Here is a 12,002-nt window from a genome sequence, read left to right on the forward strand (position 1 = left end):
AGCCACAGCTGACTAATGGGAAACTGGACACTAATAGCTGACAGTCAATGTTATTTGACAGCTACAGAACTAGCAATGGAAGCTCCCCGGGAAAGTTAAGCTTACATTTAAAGAGCCCGTCAATAATAAAAACAGAAAATGGTGGAAATACTCAGCAGGGCAGGCAGCATCTGTGGTGAGAGAAACAGATAACATTTCAGGTCGATGACCTTATATCAGAACTGAAGAATTTAGAGATTTCACAGTTTATAAGCAAGTTAGGTGATTGGCAAAAAATCAAACGGTGACATAAGAAAAATCTTTTTTTACAAAGCGAGTGGTTAGGATCTGCCTGAAAGGGTGGTGGAGGCAAATTCAATCACAGCTTTCAGAAGGGAGTTGGATTAATACCTGAAATAATAAAATTTGCAGGGCTAAAGGGATAGGGTCGGGGATGGGATTAGCTGAATGGCCTCCTTCCGTGCTGTAACCATTCTATGATTCTATGATTGATTCTATGAAGTACAGAGGCAGGGAAAGGAGGAGAAGGTTAGGAAAGAACAAAATGGAAGGTCTGTGATAGGGTGTAGGGCAGGAGTGATTAAATGACAAAATGGACGATGCTGCCAGGTAAAAGGTGTTGCTAATGGATCAAGTGAAGAAACAAAAGTTGGGTCTAGAGGAGGTGTAACTGGCAACAGCAGAACCATTATCAGCACCTGCTGTCCAAGAAAATAGGAGCAGTGGTTATGATCTGAAATTGTTGAACTCAAAGTCGAGGCCAGAGGTAGTGAAGTGTCTAATTGAAAGATGAGGTGTTGTTCCTCGAGCTGGTGTTGTACTTCATTGGAACAGTATAGGAAGCCGAGGACCATGAGATCAGCGTGGGATGGAGAATTAAAACGGCAAATGACCGGAAGCTCGGGGTCACACTTGCGGACCGAACAGAGGTGTTCAGCAAAGCGATCGCCCAATCTTCATTTGGTCTCCCCAATGTAAAGGAGACCATATTGTGAACAGTACTTTATAATATACTAAGTTAAATAAGTACAAGTAAATCGCTGTTTCACCTGAAAGGAGTGTTAAGGGCTCTGGGTGGTGGGAAGGGAGGAGGAGAAAGGGCAATTGTTGCATCTCCTGCCTTTTGTCATTTAATCTCTCCTGCCCTCCACTCTATCCCAGATCTTCCCTTTTGCTCTTTCCCCCACCCCACCACCACCAACCCTTATCCCTACCTCTGTACTTGCTTATAAACCGTTAAATCTCTAACAGTTCTGATGAAAGATCATCGACCAGAAACATGCACCCTGTTTCTCTCTCCACAGTTGCTGCCTGACTTGCGAAACATTTCCTGCATTTTCTGTTGTTATTTTAGATTTTTAGCATCTGCAGTATTTTGCCTTTGTTTTTATGTTCCATCGGTGGTCAATGATTTAGAAATGCTGGGCCCTATTTCACCTGGATCCAAAGAGACTGTGTCCATGTAGCCGTGAAATTGAGGTCAGGGATTTTATTCTTTGCAGGAATTTGGAAAGAATTCAACACTCAGTATGACACGACTATGATCACATTCTTTATAAGTAAACATACAAAGGTTTTTGAGCTCATGCCAGGCTAAGAAAAAGTAGGCTTTGGTTTAGGAACAATAATATAAAGAAATTCTGCACTTAAAAGCCTTATTTCCACCCACATACTGTTTGAGCACAGCTCCCTGCTGGGAGTGAGAGATCGGCGAATTTGCCCAATTTCCGCTGCACATCAAGATATTTTTCTTTCATTTTGATCGGGGATAAACTGGAAATTAACTTAACCAAAGCCAACATGCAACCATCTATTGTTGGCGCAGGTCAGTGACCCCTGGGCTAACCGGGGCTCCCAAGTGCAGCAGTACCTTGGTGTGGGAAAATGACACAGTCTTGGGAAGCAGAATTGAAGGTGCCGTTATAACCAGGCACTGCCAGTCACCTGTTTCAGAACAGCCTGCCAGCGGGCAGCCCATATAGAAACATGGAAACATATCTGCTCTTAGCCTGGGGACACTTCACAACAAGGACAGGGCCAAGCAGGCAAAGAGAAAGAAAACCAGAAAAAGAGGAAGACTTCTCTACAAGGAGTTTAATATTAATTTCATAAAGAGAAACGGAAGAAAGGGCTTTTTTACTCTATAGACCTGTATTGCATTCTTCGCATACTGAAAAAAGCAATTTATTGAGGGAGAAAAATTTGGGTCGTTTCCGTGAGAGTTTTGTGGCGGCGCCAACTGGTCGCGTTCCGCTCCTACTGGTACCACACTAGGCCGCTGCGCCAGTGATGATGATGTCATCACCCTGTGCAGTGACCGGATTTTGCCCCGGAGTGAAAATTTGGCAGCGCCCCGTGAGGTTGCCGCGGGGCGAAGATTAAAGGGGCGGTGTGGCGCTGAAAATGTAAAAGATGGCCTCCTTCACTTCAGATCGCGGGGTCCATGCCGCGATGTTGCAGCTCAGCACTCCGTGTGCCGGGCTGCTGCCACGATTCCCCGCTCCCCGCTGCTCTAATGGTGGCCCCTTCTCTCTACTGCAGAGCCAGCAGCGTGGCCCACTCCTTTAATGGCAGGGGCAGGCCCTGTCTTCCCAACAGCGCTATGCGTCCCTCCGCGTGGTGCTCGAAGATTCACGTTGGTTAGCGTCCCTATCTCACCCCAGAGGGAAAGTGAAGCATGACATTTTCTCTCGGGGGCGGTAAGCCCAATTTAGCTCGCGGGGCGGGACTTCTGCACCTGGCGCAGGAACTCCTGTCTCGCAGTTGTTACTGTCCCCAACTGGGGCGGTACGCAATGTCACCCAGTAATTCTTTTACTATTTTTCATGTACGACATTTAAATACCAGTCAGTCTTAGAACACGGAGATGAGCGGGTTGACTTATGAGGAAAGATTGAGTAGATTGGGCCTCTACTCATTGGAATTCAGAAGAATGAGAGGTGATCTTATCGAAACGCATAAGATTATGAGGGGGCTTGACAAGGTGGATGCAGGGAGGATGTTTCCGCTGATAGGGGAGACTAGAAGTAGGGGGCATGGCCTTTGAATAAGGGGACCGCCCATTTAAAACTGAGATGAGAAGGAATTTCTTCTCTCAGAGGGCTGTAAATCTATGGAATTTGCTGCCTCAGAGAGCTGTCGAAGCTGGGACATTGAATAAATTTAAGACAGAAATAGACCATTTCTTAACCGATAAGGGAATAAGGGGTTATGGGGAGCGGGCAGGGAAGTGGACCTCAGGCCATGATCGGATCAGCCATGATCGTATTAAATGGCGGAGCAGGCTCAAGGGACTGTGTGGCCTACTCCTGCTCCTATTTCTTATGTTCTTACATGCAATACAATATCGCAGCACCCAACAATCCAGAGTATAGAAACATAGAAACATAAAAAATAGGTGCAGGAGTAGGCCATTCGGCCCTTCGAGCCTGCACCACCATTCAATAAGATCATGGCTGATCATTCACCTCAGTACCCCTTTCCTGCTTTCTCTCCATACCCCTTGATCCCTTTAGCCATAAGGGCTATATCTAACTCCCTCTTGAATATACCCAATGAATTGGCATCAACAACTCTCTGCGGTAGGGAATTCCACAGGTTAACAACTCTCTGAGTGAAGAAGTTTCTCCTCATCTCAGTCCTAAATGGCTTACACCTTATCCTTAGAATGTGTCCCCTGGTTCTGGACTTCCCAAACATCGGGAACATTCTTTCTGCATCTAACCTGTCCTGTCCTGTCAGAATTTCTGAAGGGTAGAAATTCGTCTCGGGTGGTGACACAATACAGGCGGTATCGGATCAGCCGCCCGTTATACCTAGTGCCCGATATTCAGTTCCATTGCAGCCGATGCCATGCCACCAACGCCCAAAAGGAATTTCTATCTGTGAATCTCTTAAATGTGGGGAATTTGAGGAGTTGTTCAGTCAGTCCGAGCCCAAACAGGCAGGAGAATAATAGTCGGTGTTCCACCTCTCGATTACATGTAGAAATCTCTGAATGAACTAATAAGGGGAACAGCAAGTTGCCCCAATGCACCATTTCTCGCTTTACCACTGTCCACGCAGTCTACATATTTTTTATTTATCGAACGCAAGCAGATTCCACTACATGTGGTACTGAAAAGGCTAATTTTGTGGAGGAGCAGAGTCTGAGTCTGTCTGTAAATAGTTGTACAAAAATGGCACTGACTCATTAATAACCGAATAGCAGGTTATCGAACGATTGAAAAAACTGTCGGATTATTGAAGAGGAGATTACAATTAGGGTAGAGGGGCAATGCAAAAAAAAATTGTTATTTACAGATGATAAATACCCATGCTATCTATATACACAGAATAGGAGATAAAAACAGAAGGATTCTGTTAAATGGTGTACACTTGATACATTGAACTGTCTTTTTCTTTACAGATGCTCACAGCGCATTTCCAGCATTTGTTAGCATTTGTATTGTCTTAAATATTTGTACTTAAATAGGAGATGGAGCTAAGGTGTTGAAATTGGGGTTCTGTTTTTTTTAACAGTTGGCACATTCGGTAACTAGTCAGTGTAGTGGTTTAGACCTTGCCCTTTCACCATGAGAACTTGGATTCAAACCTAGCTTAGACCAATGGGATGAAAGTCTCCTTCATTTGTTGGCTGTAAAAATAAGGTGGGTTTGAACATGCTCAAATATGTTCCTGGTGGGCATGGGACCACGGCACAGAAATCTACCTCAACTGAAATTAAACAGCAATTGGCGATAAATTAGTAATCTCACTGAGATTAGAGATGGCTGCAGTGGGGTAAATATTCCAACGTATTACACGGAATTTACAGCACAGAAGCAAGCCATTCCACCCAACCGGTCTATGCCGGTGTTTATCCTCCACATAAGCATCTTCCCACTCTACTTTATCTAACCCCATTTGCATATCCTGCTACTCTTTTCTCCCTCATGTACTTATCTGGCTTCCCCTTAAAAGCATCTATGCTAGTTGTCTTAACTACTCCATGTGGTAACAAGTTCCACATTCTAACCACTCTCTGGGTGAAGATGTTTCTCTAGAATTCTTTATTGGATTTATGAGGGTGTGTCATATATTTATAGCCCCTAATTTTGGACAGTAGGGGCGGCCCTCTGATATTGAAGCAACGTAGATAGAGCTGTGATCTACCTGGCCAGAGAGTGCTTGAACTCGAGGGTGACAATGGACAATGAACTTGAAACCCAAACGTAAGGGCAAATGTTCAGGGGAAAAACTCCGTATCTTTATAAGCCCTCTCTCAATCTCTGTTTGGCTGTGCTTCTCTCTTCTTTGGGAAGAAATGCATTTGAACCAATCTGGATGTAGAGAAGCTAGACTCTCTGAGCTTCATGACAGAGACTGGGAATGATTATTGATATCCTGTTAAGCCGTGTGTAGCATTGCGGAACCAGTAAATTGCCTGCAGAGTAATATGTGGCATATCATGCAAAAAAAAGTGCACTACCTCCTGAACCGTGCGGCTGTGTTAATAAACTGTCTTGGCGAAGTTAAAGAATGAAGTTTCAAAAGGAGACTAAATTAAAAAAGATAACGGGCATCAGCTCGGAAATAGGGAGCTGCACCCTGCGACTAATTTAAATTACCTTTACATTGGTTCAATATCTGTTAGCGCCAGGGGTCTTCCTGGCAGGCGACCATAGTAAATCTGCTAAGCTTACTTTGGAGATGCTGCAAGTCAGAAGCTAGCAACATTAACATGGCACAAAACTAATATATAACAGTAGCTTTAATGTAACTGTCTAGTAGCCGAACAAGGACAGCAGGAGTCTGGTGCAACAAAATATGAACTCAGTTTAAACCTCAACTGAATGGATAATTTTATACTTTACTTTATTACCAAACTGAGCTCCGCACATTTATTTTTGTAAGTCATTTAAATCTGACGCACGTCAGTTGTGGCTCAGCGGTAACACTCTTGTCTCTGGGTCAGAAGTTTGTGGGTTCAAGTCCCACTCCAGAAACTTGAGCACAATAATCTAGGTTGACACTCCAGTGCAGTGCTGACGGAGTGCTGCACTGTCGGAGATGCTGTCTTTCGGATGAGATGTTAAACCAAGGCCCCGACTGCCCTCTCAGGTGAACGTAATCCCACAGCACTATTTCAACTAAGAGCAACGGAGTTATCCCCGGTGTCTTGGCCAATATTTATCCCTCAATCAACATCACTATAACAGATAATCTGATCATTATTACATTGCTGTTTGTGGCACCTTGCTGTGTGCAAATTCGCTGTGTGTTTCCTACATTACGACAGTGACCACGCTTCAAATGTATTTCATTGGCTGTAAAGTGTTTTGGGACATCCAGTGGTTGTGAAAGACGCTATATAAATGCAAGTCTTTCTTTTTTTGATGTAAGAAACCAAAGGAACTCTTGCCCTGGCTGATGGCATGTCTTTCAGAGTTCTGAATTGGAAGTGGTTGGAAGCATTTCTCGTGTGTTACTCTCTGAACTCAATCTTTCTTTATTTGAAATCTTATTGCATCTGCTGAGTCATTGTACTAGTGTAAATTAATTTATTATTGTTCTCGGCAATTATTTCAAGTTTTCCTTCTGTTGGCAGGATCTATTGTTTTGGACAACTCTGGAAATGTTGTCTCCATGCCCCAAACGTGCCAACTTGCATACAACGTAAAATGGCAACTGAGGTGTTAACAGACCCAGCGTTGGTCACAGCTGAGCAATAAGCTTTCAATCTTTCCTTTCAGTGGCAAATCTTCATACTGTAGGGGATAACAATATGATTCATAAGCCTAAACATTTGTTTGTCCCCGAAAATAATTGTCAGGATCGCAAAGCACGATTATCCTGCGCCCATTCAAAGTAATGTAGGTAGCGCGCTAACTTTGTGCTGCATCTGATCATCATGATTGTGCCATTCGGCCTAGTGCTGAAAGCAATGTTGAGTGGATGAACGCTCTGTAGGGGGCCCAAGTTTGTGCAAGGCTAGCACCAATTAAAGCTAGCCTGCAGTTCCTAAAGGCAGTCTGCACCTCTTAAAGGGGAGCTGCATTCTGTCTGCAACAGCTCATTCAATTGGCTGGGGTAGAGAGTGAGAGGAGTAAAAACGGCAATTATGTCTCAACAGGGGAGAGCATGCACATCAAGGTTCTCCGATGCAACACTGGAGGCCTTGGTGCAGGAGGTCAACATGAGGAAAGAAATCCTGTTTCCATCGGAGCCAGGAGACCCTCCAGACAAAAGTGAGCAGATAGTCACTGTGGTGAATGCCAGCAGTAGAGCCCCAAGGATTTGGACGCAGCGCAAGAAGAAGTTTAATGACATCACACGAGTGTTGAATGTTAGTAAATTCAGCTTAAAATGCCATATCCCACTCTCTACACCATTAGCCTCACAGACTGCTCAATGCACCGCACCCCCAACACTTACCTACCAACAATCTCTACCAAACACTACTCATAGCTCCCATTCATAGCTTCAGCTCGCCTTCAGACACTTACCACTACTGTAACCCTCACACCCACATCTCACAGATTGCACACTCTGCCAGCTATTCACCATGACATGCATATCGCCCAATCAAATTGCACCACATTCACTGACACACTTCCCCTTTTCTCTTGCAGGAAACGGTGGCGCATAACCTCTTACTGTTTCCTCCTCCCCTCGACACAAACTTCCCCTTGTGACTTTCTCCTTTCAGACAGCCAAGAACTGACACCTGGCCAGGCACTGGTGGAGGAGCATGAACTAGACAAACACCAAGGCACTGATGGTGAAGGCACAGCACCATCACTCAATTTCACACTCGCAGCCACTAGCTCAGTTTTGTAGTTTCCCTGCGTAGTTTAGAGGATATGTTAGAGGCGGGATCTGTGCGTGGTAAGACACCGGGCATGAGTGACCTGTAGCCAGCGCAGGGCAAAAGGGTAGCGCAGGTGCCAGCTCCCCGGAGGGTGAGGTCATACATGAGTTCTGCTGCAGAGGACTCAGTTGAGGACTTTGATGGGTTGGCCGACAGAAGAACGTTAATGGGTATACACAATGCTTTGTGCATTGTCAGGCCTGCCAGAAAGCCTGAGCGCAATGTCAAGGAGCATGGAGGAGACTGGCAACAAACTTGCATAAGGCTTTAAGCAGAGCGTGGGGCCCGTGATTTCCAGCATGGAAGTGATGGGCAACTCCATTAATGCATGTGTGGACACAAACAAGATACAGAGTCTGGTGGGTGATGCCTCAGCTTCCAAAGCAGCACAAGCAGAAGCCACCCAGTGTCCAAGTGCTGCCGTAAAAGCTCAGACATTGTCACACAAGCTCAGACTCAGCTTGCTGCCATGCAAACTCAGACAGCTTCCATCGTGGCTGTGTTTACCAGTGTGGACGGGGTTTGTAGGGTGTCACAGTAGTCCAGCAATCTGTCCTTCAACTGATTGCTGGGAAGGCTGTGGTACCACCCTGGGGGTGTGGCAGTGGCTCCATGGAACACAGACCTGCTTTCTTCTCTCAGAATGTGTCGGGCTTGAACCCAGTGTAAGGCTCAGGAAATCTAACTCTGTGATTAACCTTTTTAAACATTCTGTATAAACTGCGTAAAACACAAAAGCTGTAAACACTGACTTCCTGTAAGATGTAAGAACTCTTGGAGCTCCTGTTTAAAATGCTTAATGTTAATCTGTAGAGAAACCCCAACAAAATATGAATGTAAGAAGCCTTTTGTGGAAATGTAAAACCAAACATTTATCAGAAGAAAAACCCCAACACAATGGAAATGACACTGACTGTTGAGGAACCTTTTGTAGATATGTAAACACCGATACCCACCAAACCTTTGTAGAAATATAAATACCGATATTGAACACAGTGAGGGCCATGATAGCGCTAGACTAGACAATAGGCCAATTTCTGAAGTTGTTAAATGCATGCTCACCAAGTCGATAGATCATCAATGGATCAAAGGAAGGATTCGATGAGGGACAGGTAGCCATGGAAACAACACCTGAGTAAAGGCAGGGACAAAGCACACAGACGAGGGGACAGCAGCCTAAAGTCATCAGAGAAAGGTGACGTGGCCAGTCATCAGAAGTAGTGCTCCACGAACCCATCAGACCACCTGGGTCGATCGTGAGTGCACAGGGAAACAGAGGAACTGGTAACTATAACATAGCTTAGCAGCTCAAGGGACAGACTGATAGGTATAATGTTGATAACTGGTTGATCAGACTCAGTAAAGACTGTCTCGCACAGTGGGAACTATACTTACATAAGAACGTAAGAAATAGGAGCAGGAGGAGGCCACCTGTCCCCTCGAGCCTGCTGCGCCATTCAATATGATCATGGCTGATCTGATCATGGACTCAGCTCCATTTCCCTGCCCGCTCACCATAACCATTTACTCCCTTATCGCTCAAAAATCTTTTTATCTCCGCCTTAAATATATTCAATGACCCAGCCTCCACAGCTCTCTGGGGCAGAGAATTCCATAGATTTACAAACCTTAGAGAAGAAATTTCTCCTCATCTCATTTTTAAAAGGGCGGCCCCTTATTCTAAGACTATATCCCATAGTTTTAGTGTCACCTATGAGTGGAAATATCCTCTCTGCATCCACCTTATCGAGCCCCCTCATTATCTTATAAGTTTCAATAAGATCACCTCTCATTCTTCTGAACTCCAAAGTGTATAGGCCCAACCTACTCAACCTATCCTCATAAGTCAACCCCCTTATCTCTGGAATCAACCTAGTGCACCTTTTCTGAACAGCCTCCAAAGCAAGTATATCCTTCCTTAAATACGGAGATCAAAACTGTACGCAGTACTCCAGGTGTGGCCTCAATCAAGTGCACTGAGCTCCTCGAGTCTCATCGCCGAGAGCATGCAGAAAACCAGCGCTGGCAGTGGAAGGAGTGTGCAGCAAGCCAGACTCCCAACCCACATTTTCCTCCAACAACTGTCTGTCCCACCTATGGACTGTCTGTCCCACCATATTGGACTGTACAGTCACCTGAGAACTCACTTTTAGAGTGGAAGCAAGTCTTCCTCGATTTTGCGGGATTGCCTATGATGATGATGATGATGTACAGTTGTAGCGGGACTTCTCTGCTTTTATACTCAACCCTCCTTGCAATAAAGACCAACATTCCATTTGCATTCCTAATTATTTGCTGTATCTGCATACTAACTTTTTGTGTTTCTTGCACAAGGACCCCCACAGGTCTCTCTGTACTGCAGCACTTTGCAATTTTTCTCCATTTAAATTATAATTTGCTTTTCTATTATTTCTGCCAAAGTGGATAACCTCACATTTTCTCACATTATACTCTATCTGCCAAATTTTTGCACACTCACTTAAATTGTCTATATCCCTTTTCAGATGTTTTGTGTCCTCCTGGCAATTTGCTTTCCCACCCATCTTTGTATCATCAGCAAACTTGGCCACATTTTACTCAGTTCCTTCATCCAAGTCATTAATATAGATTGTAAATAGTTGAGGACCCATGACCGATCTCTGCAGCACCCCCTAGTCACTGTTTGCCAATCGGAAAATGACCCATTATCCCGACTCTCTGTTTTCTGTTAGTTAACCAATCCTCCATCCAACCCCATGAGCTTTTATCTTGTGCAGTAACCTCTTATGTGGCACCTTATCGAATGCCTTCTGGAAATCCAAAGACACCACATCCACTGGTTCCCTCTTATCCACCTTGCTCGTTACATCCTCAAAGAACTCCAGCAAATTTGTCAAACGTGATTTCTCTTTCATAAATCTATGTTGACTCTGATTCATGCTTTTCCAAATGTCCAGCTACTGCTTCCTTAATAATGGGCTCCAACATTTTCCCAACAACAGATGTTAGGCTAACTATTGTGTAGTTTCCTGCTTTTTGTCTGCCTCTTTTCTTAAATCACCATCATCATCATAGGCAGTCCCTCGGAACCGAGGAAGACTTGCTTCCACTCCTGAAGTGAGTTCTCTGGTGGCTGAACAATCCAATACGTGAGCCACAAACTGTCACAGGTGGGACAGATATTCGCCAAGGGAAGGGGTGTGTGGGACTGGTTTACCGCACGCTACTTCCGCTGCCTGCGCTTGACCTCTTCACGCTCTCGGCGTTGAGATTCGAAGAGCTCAACGCCCTCCCGGATGCACTTTCACCACCTAGGGCGGTCTTCGGCCAAGGACTCCCAGGTGTCAGTGGTGACGTTGCACTTTATCAGTTAGGCTTCGAGGGTGTCCTTGTAACGTTTCCGCTGCCCACCTTTGGCTCGTTTGCCGTGAAGGAGCTCCGCATAGAACATTTGATTAGGGAGTCTCGTGTCTGGCATGCGAACTATGTGGCCTGCCCAGCGAAGCTGATTGAATGTGGTCAGTGCTTCAATGCTGGGGATGTTAGCCTGGACAAGGACACTAATGTTAGTGCACCTGTTTTCCCAGGTGATTTGCAGGATCTTGCAGAGACATTGTTGGTAATATATCTCCAGTAACTAGAGGTGTCTTCTGTACATCATCCATGCCTCTGATCCATAGAGGAGGGCATTACATTTGCGGTTTTCCAATCTGCTGGGACCGCCCCAGAATCCAGGGAATTTTGGTAGATCCAGTGTCAAACTCTGAGAAGTAGCCGGTAGTGTTAACTAATTGTTTTTGCCCACTATGAATTAATCTGGGATGAAACCATCGTCCAACAGATGACAACATTCATCCTTCAATCCCTGTCATTCAGCCAGCGAATCCAGACAGCCTCCACCTGTGCTGAGGTGGTGCAGTCTGCAGCTTGGCCTTCTAGGTCCAGAGCTGCTCGAGGTCATCCTGCAAGGTAATCTGCAGTCTCCCCCACTGAGAGTCAGCAGCCAACCAGCAGCCCTGCTGCAGCAACTGGGGCAGCACTGTGTCGGAGCACTAGGACACTCAAAGGCACACGGAAGATAGGCACTAAAGGAATGCACAATGGTGATTAGTTGACTTTGCTTTGTAATAGTGGATGGATTGCTGTATAAAGTTGGATTGGAATGTTTCTT

This window comes from Pristiophorus japonicus, chromosome 14, assembly GCF_044704955.1.
Source record: "Pristiophorus japonicus isolate sPriJap1 chromosome 14, sPriJap1.hap1, whole genome shotgun sequence".
Classification (NCBI taxonomy): Eukaryota; Metazoa; Chordata; class Chondrichthyes; family Pristiophoridae; genus Pristiophorus; species Pristiophorus japonicus.